The sequence below is a fragment of the Mycetomoellerius zeteki genome, unplaced genomic scaffold (genome assembly GCF_001594055.1).
Source record: "Mycetomoellerius zeteki isolate Tzet28-1 unplaced genomic scaffold, Tzet1.0 scaffold48, whole genome shotgun sequence".
Classification (NCBI taxonomy): domain Eukaryota; kingdom Metazoa; phylum Arthropoda; class Insecta; order Hymenoptera; family Formicidae; genus Mycetomoellerius; species Mycetomoellerius zeteki.
The window spans coordinates 195,031-212,302 of NW_017257479.1; positions in this window are offsets into that span (position 1 = coordinate 195,031).

Sequence of the window (17,272 nt, forward strand, 5' to 3'; positions counted from 1 at the left end):
TAACGGAGATAGTAGAAGTCCCTTGCTGATACTGTATACTTTTAGTTGAAACTTACCGCGAGAATGTCCGGAAGATATGACGCGGAGTCACTTGACATCCAGTCGCGTTTAGGGATAGTCTTAAATACAAATGGCAAACTCGATTGTACGCGCCGCGCCCGAGTCGTACTCACCGCCAATTAAAACTTTCGAATTCGGCTGTGAGCTACTTAAACAATGTAAAGTTTTTCATCCGTGCCGTTTAAAGCTCCCCCGGTATTTACTCGTCTTAATTAATTCACGGCCGAAGTTTCGCCTACGGATTTCTCTCTCTTTCTCTCTCTCTCTCTCGCTCTCTCTCTCTCTCTATGGGAAGTTGCTTTCAATTCGTAAATACGATCGGGAAGTTCGCCTTGCGGCGGTCGCTAAACCGGCGATGATGTGACAGATATAACCGATGACTAAATACGAAGACGAATCCTCGAATCTTCCCCTTCTGCTAGCTACGATAAATTTTGATATGAATCTTGATTTCTTTTTTCTCTCTCTCCCTCTTTTTGTAACTATCATCTCTTTCTTTCTCTCTTTGTCTCTAGGCTTCAAGCTATAAGTGTCTATCATAGTACAGTGAGATATATAGTTAGACATGACCGCACGATAAGGGAGAGACTTATGTTAATGTTATTCCATAGCATGACAAGCATAATGAGCGAATATATCTCCAGACATTATATTCGAGATATCAAAGGATCCTTTGGATCTGCGCGTTTCGCGCGGGAGAGAATTTAAAATATATTATATTTGCGCCAAAAAGGAAATTAGGAAGATGTTACAAGTTCAAGTAGAAGTTCAGATATCGCTGTACTGTTCGAACAATAGCTGCAGAAATAGCCACAAAGCACTACGTGCAGTAGAACTGTTATATTGCATTAATTCAGGTTCTACTATAAATGTGACTTAGGTCTATACCCTCAGTCCTTCGTATAAATGCAAATTCGTCTGAATTGTTCTCGAGAAATAAATATCCTTCGCAGTTGTAAATTCCATCGTGCAGATTCTTACCGGAATTTAGTAATTTTTATTTCCGGCAGAGTTGCAGTTTGCAGTTGCACTCATTGTTTACAAGTTTCCAGAGATCGCGGAAATTTATATTTTTATATACTTGGTACATATGTATTTTTTTTACCTTTGTGATGTTTTTTTTTCGACGGAGCAGAAAGAGGGACCGGTTAGGCAGGAAACAGTAGTGTGCGGTTGTAATCGTAACGAGGAATCGATAAACGGATGACACGGTTCGCGCGATCGGCATTGTTAAAACTTAAAATATGAACATCGCGCTTTTTGAAATTGACTAGTAGGTAGATGTAGTATAACGGTAACGCTTCACGCTCGTAGCTATAAACGAGGACTCTCGCGTTCGTTGAGGTATGACCCTCTCGGGAGGGACTCGCGTTTGGAGAGAGGATATAGACGTAGGTTCACATACACTACTACTCGTTAATGGTCGCCATTCTCTAGTCCCGACGAGAAGGAACATACGAAGCCACCCGACGTATGTACGTAATGTATATATTTACAGGGCGCAAGAATGTCACAAAGGATAAAGATCGAAAATACCGCGAAATAGCCCGACGACGGCGCAATTGCGAATCGCGTTCATAACTATGCGATGCTCGCCGAATATTCCTGTTTCCCTAAATAAAGCGATATCGAATAAGGCGACGCGGCTTAAACGGCCGTGCTTGCACTATGCACCAAAAACTTACGCGACATGCGCCGTATTACAACGGTGTATCAACCGCATCCCCGCACCGTCGTCCCCTCTGTTACCATCTCATCTTCAGCTCGTGTGCTACCACCATGATACATGGCGAGCATTACGAAGGCTTAACACAGACGCGTGTATGTACATTCTGCACACCGTGAAACATGCGACGACGAAGGCGGGTTGTCAAGAGAGAAAGAGAGAGAGAGAGAGAGAGGGGGGGGGAGAAGATGGGGAAGGATCCCAGAGTATGCTATCACCCCGATATATACGGTCTTTGCGGCACTTATATTACACAGCGCGTTTGTACGCGACTTGTTAATGTATACCGTTAATGTGTCACGTGTGCACACTGATACGCGTTGTTAATTCCATCCCTTCCGATCATTTCTAACCCTTTGAGATTCGCTAATGCCGATTGCCTCTCGTATTCACACGGTGTACAAAGTTTCCTAAAATTATCGATCAGCGATATCGCAATCCAAAGTGAGGCAAGATGGCACAATCCTTCTCTAGCAAAGGTATGAATAATCGAGCTTCCGGAGTTTGAAGGAGCCAAACTACTTTACGTTTCAATTATAATTTCAAGTGAATTTTCTTTTGACAGGAAATGTAATTCCAAAAGTAATTACCACATTCAACGCTAGTATTCAAGTAGTTTAAAAATAATTGGTTGTTGAAAATAATTATAATTTATCGTAACTTCAGCGACAGTTTTCGTTAATTCCAGCAGAGATCTATATAATATATGTACAGATATATTCTACTGTTATTTTTAAACAGAGTTCCGACTGCTGTTTTTCAAAATTGGCTCAATTTGGTTTTTTAGTATAAAAAATACGGAATTCTTTTTTTATACTAAAAAACCAAAATTGAAAATATCGCATGTTAACTTTGCAAATCTAGTACGACTCTTCCCCTCTAAAACACAAAAAAAGGATAAATATATTTCCACTTTCGGCTACAGATTCTATTATTATTACTCGGGTTCTACCAACATAGGTATGTAATTTGAAAATAAAATTCCAAAAAAAGCTACACTGAAAAAAATGCATGTAATTTTACATAGAAATTACATGTATATGATGGAAAATTATCTAAATTACATAAATATGCTTGGAAATTTACTGGAAATTGTAAATTTCCAATCATATTTAGGCAATTTTCCAGTCATAAACATGTAATTTCCATGTAAAATTACATGCATTTTTTTCAGTGTACATTTATCGATTTTAATACACTTTAAATATAAAAGACAGCACGCTTGGAGAAAAAAATGTTTTGCTGATAATAATGAGCGTCTCACGAAGCCAATTTTCAAAGTTTAACAATGAAATTTTTGCTGTCCGTTCTGTAAGCAAGTTTTATTTTCTTTTTAAATTTTAATGATAGTTCAATATCGGATATTAATAAATATCATAATGATTCGTTGAGTATTTTTCTCTAGAGAAAGATCTACGGTTGCAAGTGCAACTTCAAGTATAACTTTAAATATAACAAGCTAACAGTTAGCGAATGGCGATGTAGTCGGTGAAATGAATCCGATGAGACTGTAAGATGAGTGGCGAAATAAACAGTGAATGTACCGTCAAAATTAGACCCCGTGGAAATTAGGTGGAGACTAATTCACAACCTCTGCGAAGACTCGGCGAAGATAAACGTCAGACGAGAGGGTGAAGACACGCTCTCTTTAGCATTAAATGTTCCATGCGATATATATAGAGCAGATGTCGCGTTGCACGAATTGTGCGGATTCAATACGTGAAATTACTTGCTTCCAACTTTTATCCACGAGACTATAATTGCATACATATGTGTTGTACGTGATGCGCTTGTTTAAAATAATAATTAAAAAACGACCGGGGGGAAAAACACAGCGGAATGCTTAGGCAGTTCTTTTTCTGCAGTCGACCGATTTCGATAAACGAAGCGCAAATGATAAAACTGACAAAAAGGATCTGATTGTTAATAAACGTGCGCGCGAGCGCGTCGATAAACTGGCGCATTGTTGCAGAAAGATAACGCTGCTCCCGGCGTATATAGACGACGCATTTGTAACTCGCGCATTATTCTGTCAGAGCTGTGGTATCGGTCGCGAAAAACGTTCCTTGGGGCGTATTGCGTCATGGGAGCGATGAACCGTCGACATTGCCAGAACGATATACATTGCCTGCTTAATCGAAACGCTAATTTCACTTGCATTCTCCGAGAGATGCTACTTTATAGGGTTGAATAGTTTTTCCTTTTTTTCCATTATTATTTGCGATCACCTGAACGATAGGATGTCCCATTTTAATGTAAATACAACTTTTGTCTGAAATATTTTTTTCTAAGATGAAAAATAAAAAAGTTATTTGGGGTGGGACATTAAAATGGGACATTCTGTATATTGCATCTTTTTTTCTTTCTATTAATTGTGGAATAATGATTTCATGTATAGCTTTGATATGTACGAACAAGATTATCAGAGATGTCATTTTTCTCTTTTTTTACGATATTAATAATCTAATTTAGAATTCTCGACGGTTTGTCAAAAAGAGAGATTGTAAATTAAGATAAAAAACAAATATATCAAAAATGTCAAGTGTTACAATTCTGATATTTTGACGTTTTATTTTAAGTTTTATTTTATAATCTAGTTTGACGAACCTTGACAGTTCTAAACTAATGCTTATTAATACCGTAAAACAAAAATAGGCAATACATCTTATAATTATTTATTATATCAAGTGGAAAGTATCTATCGCTTGAAATGTGAATTTAACAGTCAGAAAATTTCAGAGAATTAATTATTGGAATTTATTATTTTTATTACAGAAGTAATTTAGGAAAAGCCATCTTGTGCACGAAAAATGTAATTTTATATAACAAATTATTTTAAAACAATTATTTATTATTTGAATTAATACAGCTTTGGAGTTCATATAAAAATTGAAAATAATAAAATAAGTTACTGTATATATTGTATAAATAAAATTATAAAATTATTTTGTGTAAATAATTCTAGCTTTGCTATTTTAATATACTTTGACCTTTTAAATATTTAATGTATAAAAATCAGTCGATTTGCTTTGTCGATTTTTCTTTTTTAAATGCTTTTTTTTAACTTTTTGTCGTATATGTAAAACACGAATAGATTTTTGTTCGAAATATTTCGGACCCGGTTTGCTCTGGTCCTCTTGACATTTTGTTATTTGCGATCACACAGATATTATATAGCGTTACACATCTGATATTTCTAACACGAAGCAAGTATCTCGTTACCGTTGTTTCAGTTGCTCTTACATTCACAAATAACATTATTCATTCACCACTACTGTTATCTAATTAGATCTCTCATTATCATTGTAGAATATCCGCAGCTGATCGTCTGCATATTCTTATCTACAGCACGTTAGCAGGGATTTTGTTCGTAAATTTTTTGTAAGATTAATCAATAAGATTAGACCGTAATTATGGATATCATTATCCTACTGTTTATATAAAATTACACATTTTTTCAGTAAATTTATTTTTATATATTTAAAGCCACTTTTGATGTTGAAGGTAGGGTTTACAATTAATCGTGGAGGGTGGGTGTTCGTTGCATGTCTCTCGACGATTTGTCCGTCCGTACAAAATTCCGTTCTGCTCTGCCGCGCTTGCCGCGGCACCGATAATTAGGAATCGTTTACGTGATATCCGATTGTTATTACAAGGTACATCGACCTACCAGATTTCGCGATCGTTTGATATCATCCCCGTTTTATCGAGCGACCTTAATACTAGTCACCTCTTCATTCGATGTGACTAATTGACTTTATAACAATGCAAATAAAATCGTAATGTCTGAGTATATCGAATATTTTGTAAGAAATATTTAAGTCTATTATTTACACCATTTACAGGAAACGTACGATAATCTTTGTGCTTAATTTACTTAATGATCAATTGGCCTCGAACCACCCAAATTACATTATTACAGATTATCTCGATAATTTGGAAATTATACCGATATTTATAATTCATATTTGCTTTTGACTAATGGTGTTTAATTTTGAATGTTCGTGAATGATTGGGGACTCGAGTGGATGAGAGAAGAATTTATGATTTAAAGCGTGATAAAATTGTTGATTTAAAAACTGGACGTTAATAATAATATAATATATATGCTATAATAACCAATAACATATTGAATCATTTTCGATATAATATAACGTAAGTTGACACATTTTTGATGTTGATGTTTCTATTTCAAATGCCCACAATTTTTAAGGAATGGTTTATATGACATGATATTCTTGTCATTTTTCTAATAAGTATGTTTTGTTGTCTTAAAATATTTTTATTTATTTGACATTTTGAATATACTTGACACCACAATTTGATCAGTGAAATATTTCTGAACATTGCAGAATACTTGATATACAAAAATTCATATTATTTATTCATTTATTTTATTCTCAATTTATAACTGATATCGGGACAAATAAATAAATTATATTTCTAGGCATCGTGCGCGCGCGAAAGACATTTAATAGGATATTTAGGAGTATATTAGGATTATATCTATGTCTATTTAAAGTATATGCGGATAGGAACGAATATTTATTGTGCGCTATCTATTTAATCACGCTCCGGTTGTAAACAACGCAATGCTCGCTTGCGGATGCTGCACGTTCCGATCGGCGAACAAATCGGCGCTGATTAGTCGATACATGCGTCGTGTCGCGGCGCGAACGAATGTCGGATGTAAGTGGATGTAGCTGGCGGTCGAGCGGGCAAATTAATCGATTGTCGACGCTCCATCCGTGTCATCTGTCACACTGCAGCACAATATGCGCCGCAACAAGAAGCGTCATCCGGTTTAGTAGCCGACTAAATATAGTGGATACATCATTCTTGCGTGCGATAAGCGCGTTTGTCGTGATTCGCAATGGAAAAATTCAATTGGATGAAAAATTGTGGGCACCGTCGAGTGATACGATTACAGCGTTTATCGCGATCGCACGTGGAATATTAAGAATTGATAAAATCCGACGACAGAATAGCGTTAAAGTACGAAAGAATAAATCTAATTAAACAAGAAAAATCTTATATTCAAAAGCGGATCTTAGTGCTTAAACACTTCTGTGTGAATTCATACGCATCTAATTCTGCAAACCGCGCGCCAAAATCTTTTTCGGCCTTAAAACGCAATCATGAATAGAATCAGAGTAATAATATCGCTTTTTAACTCCTACAGACCCTGTGTAACGTATATGAAATTTGAATACATTATCCATTGATTCGACACTATTTAATTCTATCATCTGAGTGTACCTACTCTCTAAATTTCGTGGAGTAAAATCCCACCCAAAGAGACTGAAAATTGAGCCAGTTTTGAAAAAAGAGTGAAAATACTACTACACTCTTGTTCAAGAGTGCTAGATTTTTACTTTTTTTAGAGTGAGATTTACTCTTTTGAAATGAGATCCACTCCAAAGGAAGTGAAGTCTCAATCCTTTTTTTGAAGTGTAATCTCACTCCTTCGGAATGAATCTCATTCCAAAAAAGTAAATCTCTCACTTTAAAAAGAGTGGCCACATTTTCACTTTTTCAAGACTGACTCAATTTTCAGACTCTTCGAGTGAGATTTCACTCCACGAGATTTAGAGAGTATAATAATTTATATGTTGGAAAAAGACAATTAAAAAAAATTGTTTAATATGCATTACTTATTAAAGTATCTTTGAATAAAAATTTTTTAACATGTAGTTTCCCATCGACGAAGACTGTAACCACTAGGAGACGCGTCCCCTGGATGGCGGATGGGGGATCGCTCGCCAACAGCCTTCGATTGCTGGAGGATAGGAGAGAAATAAAATATCTCCCGCGGACCAACAGTCAACAAACCTATGCAATGGATAAAACATACGGAAACGCTACCCAAGTGGCAACCCAGCTGTGCTGGAAAATCCACCCTCCTCGGAGGCTGGCCCCAAGGATCTTGGGGAGGGAGGAGGGGTCAACCATTGCTGGAAAGAGTTCCATCAAATGTGAACTCGATGTAGATCTCGCTCTTTTTCACTTAGTGGTTATCCTTTAAGTCTACATGGCAGTGATAACCAAAACAAAAATCCTTCGAAGGTTATGGCAAACCAAGAAGTAAACCTAGATCATAAGATTCCCTGGACGATAGTATCAGACAAGAGGAAAAGACCACGTACCAGTCCTGAAGCACCTATCAGAAAATAAAAGCAGACTAAACTTAATACCTACTGGCTCGGCAAACCAGTGCCCACGTCAAACAGCTTTTCTCCCATTGATGGTGAGGAAGAACAAGTTGAAAATGTAGAAATTAAAGAAAAGCCAATTAAATCATTGCCAATATTTGTTGACAGAGCCAGTAATATATAATCTCTCATCCTTTTACTAAATGAACACGCAAAAGCAAATTATGAGATCAAAGTTCTCCATAATGAACAGATTAAAATCTAACCGAAATCTTTCGAAACTTACTCTATAATTGTAAAACAACTAGAAATTAAGCAAACTGAATTCTATACATATAAACCCAAGCACGATAGGAGTTTCAAGGTAATGCTGAAAAATATGCATCCTTTTCAGAGTTCATGAAACTCTCAACTTTCACTAGAAAATAAACTTCTCTTATGCATTCTTAAACCAATATGGGCCTATGGTCTACCAGCTATAGGAAACAACAGCCAATTCCAATATGGAAATCCTCCAAAGAGTTCTGTCCAAAACTTTCCGCATAATTGTCGATGCCCCTTCCCATACAGCACCAAACTTTTAAAGACGTTCATAGAACATTTTAAGAATGTACAAATATTCTTAAAACGTTCATATATGTTCTATTAATGCCGTGTGCTATCTAGACTGGTTCGTCTCAAATGAAAGACTCCACCATGACTTGGGTATTCCATCCGTGAGAGAGGAAGTCGTGAAATCGTGACACGTACTAATGCATATAAAAAGAGAATGCAATTACACCCCAATCAGCTGGTTTATGGATTGATGGATGACAAGACAACCTTTCGCAGACTGAAGAAGAGAGCGCCGCAAAATCTCAAATGAACAGATTTTTTAATGTAATGTATACGGACGTATCACTGGACTTTCACCTTCTGTGCAAGACATGAATCATACTTACTTCATTTATTGCTGAATGTCCCCACTTAGACAAAATTGCAGTACGAATGAATACAAAAAGAAAACATGGTTCCAATAAAATCATGTCTGAAGAGGTTAAATTAACACATTGATTTCTTTACTAGCTCAAGTCTTATAGTTAATTGATATATCGCGCGTGAACTGTTATATGATGCTTATAAAATTAAACGAGGCTTCGCAATCGTGCGTTATATCTCGCTTCTGGGTCAGAGGACAATTTATCGATGCACTTTTTAACGTAAGTACGAAACGAAACAACGGCGACGCGGGCGAATGTCAAAGTGGGCTTCGTTGTGGCCTGCAAAGAACAATCGGCTTTCCATTCGAACTCCATTTAAGCTCTCGATTATCTGGCGGCGGTCCAATCCGTGCCACGTGTGCGCGCGAACATGTTTGTAACCGAGTTAAATTAAAATCCAATTTGTTGCAATAGCTTTCTATATCAGTCGCCGCCGGGGAAGGTCGGCTGATGAGAATAGGGGGTCACACGCATGGCGATCGCTTCATTGGTGGCGAGAGTAGCATAACGTATTCGTGTTTCTACATGGAATTGAGCTGTACTACTGACAATGAGACGAAAAGTCGAAGAGTACTTTTAATTTGATCGCGATGTAATTCCGTTTTCGCGACGATATAAAACAAAATTTAAACGAAACATTATTCCTGACTCTCGGATTCGGTAGACTAATTTTACAGGAGATAATTATTGTGAATTCGCGTACTGCGTTTGATCGCAGGGCCTTTAATTACAGACGATAATAATGTGTAGATAAACAAAAATGCGAGCGAAAATTCGTGCGCGCGCATTTCTGAATTTTTAATTGCTATTTGTCTCTTGAAGTTGCGTTTCGTTGCAATGAATAGTTCAAGGATGAACGCATCGCGTTACAGTATGACCAGTTTGTTTTACATTTGCACGAAAACTAGGGTAAACCATACAGTTAACGAACATCGTGCAGTTATTGTTTCATGAGCTTCTAATTAGGACAATCTTTGTTTCCACGTTAATTTTCTGTCCCTACGTCGATTTCTGTTCTCAAACGATGATAAATTTGTTATCTCTTTACAGAGAATTAGAGTAATGTATTTTCAGAATGATAATTGATACCTTTTAATCGTATTGAGTACAAATTCTAATTTCAACAAGTTATACATAATATTCACACATTTGGAATTTATAATTCAACAAAGATGGAATTAGCAGAAAGGAATGATTAGAAATATATCCGTTAATTTTATTTAACAAAATATGTAATTATACAGAAAGAACGAGTTCGTTGAAGTATCTAAAAAATTCAACTAGATCTGAAAATAATTTTGTTGGACATTAAAATAATCATGTAGGACGTTGAGCAATGGAAAAATTCAATCTCCAAAATGTTTTGACATTCTAGTAATTAGTTTGAGTGTTCTGCATAATTATTTGGATGGTTCAACAAAATTATTTTCAGATCTGTATATAATTAAATTTTTACTTCATCAAAATTATTCTTTCTGTGTTTTTTTATTTCAAGAGCAAATATTTTTTATATTATTTTTTCCGTTAATAAAATCAATAGCAATCTATTTTTTAATTAATGTGTTTTTAATTAATAAGATGTTAGTTAAGGTAATTTCGCGCACACAAATACACGTACTATTGTTTTAACATGTTTCCGCGACAACGCACGTAACTTTTTATTACGGCAGTAACATTTACAGTACAAAAGGTCTAGAAGGTGCGAGAAAGTAGGACAAGCTCGATTAGAGCGCTATGGTCGTTTCCATCCTGGACATATTGGAAGCAGTGCTTGAAAATGGCTCTCGTTATGGGTCGTTCTTTTTCTTTATCACGCAATAGAGAAAGAGGGGTTGTAATTTCTCTTCCGCTACTTATTCCAATAACTCTCTCTCACTAACTACCGTTCATCTTGCTTATCTATTGAACAATTAATTGATTTTCAATAGCACCTATTTTAAAATTATTGATAAATTTTCCATTTACGTAATAAATAATCATATTCGAATAATTAGGAAAGTGAGAGACAGAGGACTGGGGAGACAGAAATAAAGTTGCGCATTGAAAGAGGTAACCTGGATTTAATATCAATAAGATTTTTATCAGTGATAAAAAAATGTTTCCGCCGTTGACGATAATTTATTAATACACCTGATATAGGATATAATTTATTAATATATCTTCGCGTTACTCTTTTATTACTAATAAGATTTTTAGTGCTCTATGAATTTCACGTCTTCGCGTCTTAAAATGTATATATAGGAATATTTGGGAAGTCAAAACGATGTGGATGAAAGTTTTAGGAATATATAGGAATATAAAGTAATAATAATTGATAGAAACAATTCTTTATTCTCTCTAATATGCATTTTATTATCGACCAAATATCGATATGACAAAAATAAAGAAGTATGAATCTGCGCGTGGACATTAGCGCATTCGCTCGTAACCAAGTTCTTGGGTTGTAACTCATTTAATCTCTCTAAAATCTCATAATTAATTGTACATGTGTATGTACAGATCTGTTCATGCATGTCTTCTGTACGTGTATATTTTTATCTCATGTATGTCGCGCATCAATTTGCGAACGGTTACAGATTCGGTATAGCGAGTGAATTAATAAACAGCGAAGGAATTAATTGATCATTAACATTAAAGACAAATCGGTACACGATAGCTACGTGTCTCTCGTCTCTAGAAGCACACAAATAGAAGAAACTTCGCGTCCTAAATTCTTATCTCAACACACTTCGTCTTTAGTGACTATCAAACCGCCCACATAGAGGCACGTTTCTGAAAATACAAGATAGAAGGAGAAGCGTCCTTGACGTATCTCTATCTCTCTTTCTCATTTTCTTTCTTAAATTGCATCTTCTTTAAAATTTTTGCACGTGTCGCTCGAAATATTTTTCGTCAGATATCAAACGCGTTACTAAAATATAATCAATCTTGATTCTTTTTATAAATCTAACTTTTTTTTCTCCTTGCGCGCGAGAAATAAAACCACTTCGAATCGATTCGCCTTTTTGTTCTTTTTATATACGGCATGTTATTAAAATTCATTTGTCTTTCCGTTCTACCGTAAAATTCGTGTTTGTACAAGGTGCTGCTGCTGCTGTTACTGCTGCTGTTGCTATACTGCTGCTGCTGCTGTCACTGGACAACTAGTCAGTGATGGGAATTCAATTAATCGCGTATTTATCGGGAGAATTTGAAATAAAAGAGAATTGTCAGAATACTTACCGCCTACTGCTATCTATTGATTGGTAGAACATGAACGAAAAGACTTAATCTCGAAAGTTCGTTTACGGGGCAAGACGTGTGTGTGCAAACTTTGCTACGTGCTAGATAAATCAGACTTACTCGGAACGGATGTACTCTCTGTTCTTGCAACCTTGGCCAGAAAGTTCGAGCGATAATTGAGTCGTATGAATAAAATGGAGCGAAATTCCTTTGTTCTTATTTACTAAAGGAAATTCTCCGACGAACGTGAACAAAATGCGCTTTTATTTGTATTTCTCGAACAAAAATAAATATTTAAAAAAGAAACATGTTCAAGCATGATCAAAAAATTAAAAAATTTATTTTTTACTTTTGAAGGTAGAAAATTATAGAGAAAATTGAAAGAACTAATTAAACAAAAGCACGAATTGTATATTATAATTCTAAAATAAAAATTTTACGATTATTTTCAGTGAAACGGAAATATTATCGCGAAATTAAAATATATTAATAATATCATATGTAGGACATAATTGCAATTTTTATATCATAAATATATAAAATATTTGATTAAGAATTTCAAATTTTTGATATTTATTACGCGTATTGATTATATTTCGTTGTTGATAAAACTCGAAGAAACGTTTGTGTTATTTGGATTCCCATCACTGTTCGATTCCACGCAAAATCCGAGATAAGAGGGACACAGAATATTGATATTTAAAGATTTAGTTATATTAATCTGCCCCCGTTTCCTGAAAAATACAGGAAGAAGCGAAGAGTTTTATCGACGAATTAATCTCGCGTTGTATAGAAAGAACATCGAAGACATCGATATTTCATCTGATTTTTCTCTGTTTCTGTTTCTTTTTCTTTCTCTATTTCACCTTATATGATCTAAATACATATTTACAAAAACCTCGATAAACGAACGCTAATCTCATAACGTTCGCGGATGCAGCAGTGGTCCAAAAGCGGCACGTCAAAAAGCCAGACCAGCTGATGGACAGAATTTCCATTTTCATGGCAATTTCGAATAGATCGAATGTTGATCCGTAAATCGTTAATTTGTGTAGGTGAATTACGCGTTCAGGATTGATTTAGTAATTGTATAGCAATTTATTATAATTACACAGTAAAAATATATAATATTCAGAATATATAACGTGTATATATAGCATTATACGAAATATATATATATATATGTATATATTTCGCATAATGCTACGTTGTCGCGGTTAATGATAATTAATAAAATATTATACCAGCGCTATAATATTACTACAAGCGTGTAGAAGAATTGCGACTCGTTGCGCATTCTTTGCGCAGAGAAGGTACCGTATAATTCACCACCATCATCCGTACTTAGCCCTCCGAGAACACCGAGCTCCTTATCGGTTACATGCTCTTACCAACTGGAGAAAGGTGGCCGCTTTGCACAGCTGCTCTGTTTCAGGATCTTTTTATTTTTATCTGACGACTATAGTTCCTGCGAAGGGTAGTTACTCGGCGACACGTAGCCGTAGTGTATCGACCGTATGCAAATCCGCGACCTATACGCTTTTAAATATGCGTACTGTGAACATATATTTTTAAGAATGCATTTCTGTTTACGAGATAGAAAATAATTGTACAGTTTACTGTAACGGTTTTATTGAGACGAAAGATGAAAAGCTGAAAACAAGCACTGCTTGGCCGATTTCGGTGTTCTTAGGGCTAATGTTCCAAAGAGGTTTTCGACAAGGCCTGATTACGTCCGCCCAACGCTGTCTAGACATTCAGTAACCACTTACGGAAGCTTACTGATGCATCGTCAACGGCACGATTAAGATCTTCTTTTTTTTATATTTAAAAAGCCTGGCCAACTTATCGTCGTCTCGTTGCGACTCTCATGAAAAAATACTATATATTATACACACGTATTTATATTTTACGTACTACATGATTGAATCGTGTGTTCTATACAATGGATCAATCGATCGTCAAAAATATTTTTAAGAGCGACCGCGCAGTCTCACGGCATCCTATATGTATATTTACAAAAAAAAAAACAAATTTATCATTTTACGCGTATAAGTACCTCTTAACCCTTTCGCGATTATCGCAGATTCGCACGTGCATTTATTGTGTCTTCAGTTTGTACTTCACACTCCTACGAATTCAATTTTTGACAGATTTTCTACGCTAATATTATAGTATTAGGGCTGCGTTCCGTTTCACGCGTGATGTGCATAATGCATTATTTATCCTTGTTTAACATTCGGTGAATAACAAGGATAAAAGATGCATCATGCGTATGCGTGAAACGGAACGCAGCTTAGTATAGTACACTATACTATAGCAATTTTTGAAAATTTTCTCTATATTGTACAAGTTCCATTCGAGAAAATGCGATAAAATCTCGCCGGATTATTCTCGGAATTTCGATGAAGTCATCAGGATTTTTCAGAAAAACTGGATCTCTTCTCAGAGTCGTATCTCTCTTCTCGATCGTGTAATTGTCAATTAACTCTCGAAAATCGACTGCCTGAAGAATCGTTATCATATATCTATAACATTAAAATTTGTTGTCACATAAAGTGTTCTAAAAGTTAGCATCTATAAAAGTCTTTAATTTCGGTCATTCCAAAAATCCGGCTCATCGAAATCCAAAATCTCGACGGAAGAGAAAAATGCAGGAAACTACGATCCAAACGTTGATCTCGCAACGCGATTCTATTATTATTATTACAGAATTGTACTCTGCTAACTCGATTGTATATTCTCGTACGAATAGGTAATCTCAAAAGTATAACTGGCAAACGCTCCGAGGGCGACTCGAGTAAATAGAACTGCAGACACATAAAGGCCGAACGTTCAATTTTATAATTTAAGATTGCACCTTGTTTTAACAAACCTTACTAATTCGCATTATTAATTCGCTTTAACTTAGCGAATATTTTTCATTTCGCATCTTTTTCACTGTAGAGTGAGCTTACTTTGCAAATATTATTGTTTCAACTCTCAAACAACAAATGTAATGATTCACTTCTCTTAACAATGTCCAGCGTATTAAAAAATTCCACAACATTGTCATTAATATATTAATGATACAGTAATTATGTCTCTCTAATCATTGAAAGTGCAAACGGTGCTTACCGTATTCATTGTCAAATATAGCGCATTGCATGTGAATATAAAAGTAGGCGTCATGAAAAAATTGTCCTTTTCAGAGTTAGTTACTATAATTTCCTCGATCCGTTATTAAAATTTAAATAAGGATGCAAAGAACGATATTTGCTGAATTTTGGCTAAATATCCATTTTTATAAAAAAAAAATCATCTCTTGATATACAGCACCTTGTTTCGTATCACTTCGTTCATCAGATTCTTTCTGCAGTAGAGGAAAAAGAAGAAACGAATACTATATCAAGCTAATTGCCATATTGACACATAAGCGAAACAGTACAAGGAGCGAGTGGTATTTCTGTTTAACAAAGATAGCACGTGGCATGCGACTCTGAGTTCAGTTATGCAACATTTATGTTCGATAATTATTTGATCATGTTAAATATAGTGTTACGTGACTCTAGGCAGCAATGTACAATATATATATAATTACAATATTATAGTCTCTTTCTTTATAAATTCAAGTACGATTTCTCACTGACTTTTTATTTAAATAAAGTATCGAATTTTTGTTACAAAAAAATAAAATTAATTGATAAGTCGCACGTCACGAGCTCTCTCTATAAGTACATTTCTCGACCATTTAGGCCCGAGTCTTGCGAGTCAAATTTACATAAGCTCTAATACGAATCGATATTATCGAATCATCATAATCCTCATCAATAAAAGGGATAGTGAAGATATTTATCCTTTTATTAATGTTTCAACAGAAGCTTATCGCTACATTATCTGAATGCATACCGTAAATTTGCATTTTAATATTTTAATATCCCGTTAAGCTTCATTAAGAAAATTCATCCGGTTTTCTCAGTTAATTTGACGTTAACGTTTTTATTTTTGTCATTGTAGCGGTTTTATCCCTCGGGCGCTTTTTCTAACTTAGCGAACAGTCTGTTATTTAAATAATTGATTTTCTTGCGAGCTTTGATGGGATTAATTCTTTATTGCTCGTTACATCCGCGATATTTCAGGTCAAAGCATCTGACTGCATCGCAAATGTCTATTCTATAAACGCGTTAAAGGATATATCGATTAGCGAAGTAAAAACACGACATGTTGTGTTCATCATCGACTCACTACGACAAAATCGAGTGAAATTCTCTAAAAGCTGTATCCCTAAAGAATGACTCGAATATTATCTTTATCTCCATCTCGTTTTTTTTAGCCAAATTACATTATCATTATTTATCTTACGTCATTTCATTGATTATTAAAAAAATTTGACTCTCCGAACATGAAAATAGTGTTTACTCCTCCTTTTTTGTTATTTAAATATCGAAACGCGCGTTATTGTTACTCGGGTCATTAACTTACGACTTAAAACTTAAGCTGTATAAACTTGAATCTACCGCTTTTTGTAACGCGATTTACATTAACGAGTCGTGTGAACGTAAATGTTAGACACACGTTCTTAAAACCATATTTACAATATATACAACAAATAACTTTTTATCTTGATCACTTCCGCGTTTAATGCCACTTAGTGTGATTATTGCATCGATCCATTTCTCTTGTTCTCGTTTTTCCTCTCATTCTTTCTCTCTTTCATACTTTCTTTCTCTCTCTCTCTCTCTCTCTCTCTCTCTCTCTCTCTCTCTCTCCCTCCCTCTCCTGCTAGTAAAATGTAAGCGTAATTACAATTCGGAAATTCACAGAAACCGAACGGCAGTCGGATCGCGTTTTAATGGGAGGAATTTTTGAACAAGGCACAAGTATTGCCTGTTATAAAGGTTAAAAATTGCAGGCTACAAAATTCATCAATCTACATCACTTTTAGGTCGCGCGCGCATTTAACGACAATGTGCTTTTTTATTTTTTTAACGATCTTAATCAGATCGATGAAATATTTAATCGCGTGTCATGTATTATAACAAATAGATGCATAAGAAATACAATAAAAGTGGAGAAAATGCTGTTATAATATAAATTATATTAATATATAATATATATTATAAATAAAAAATAATAACTAAAGGGCAAAGTAA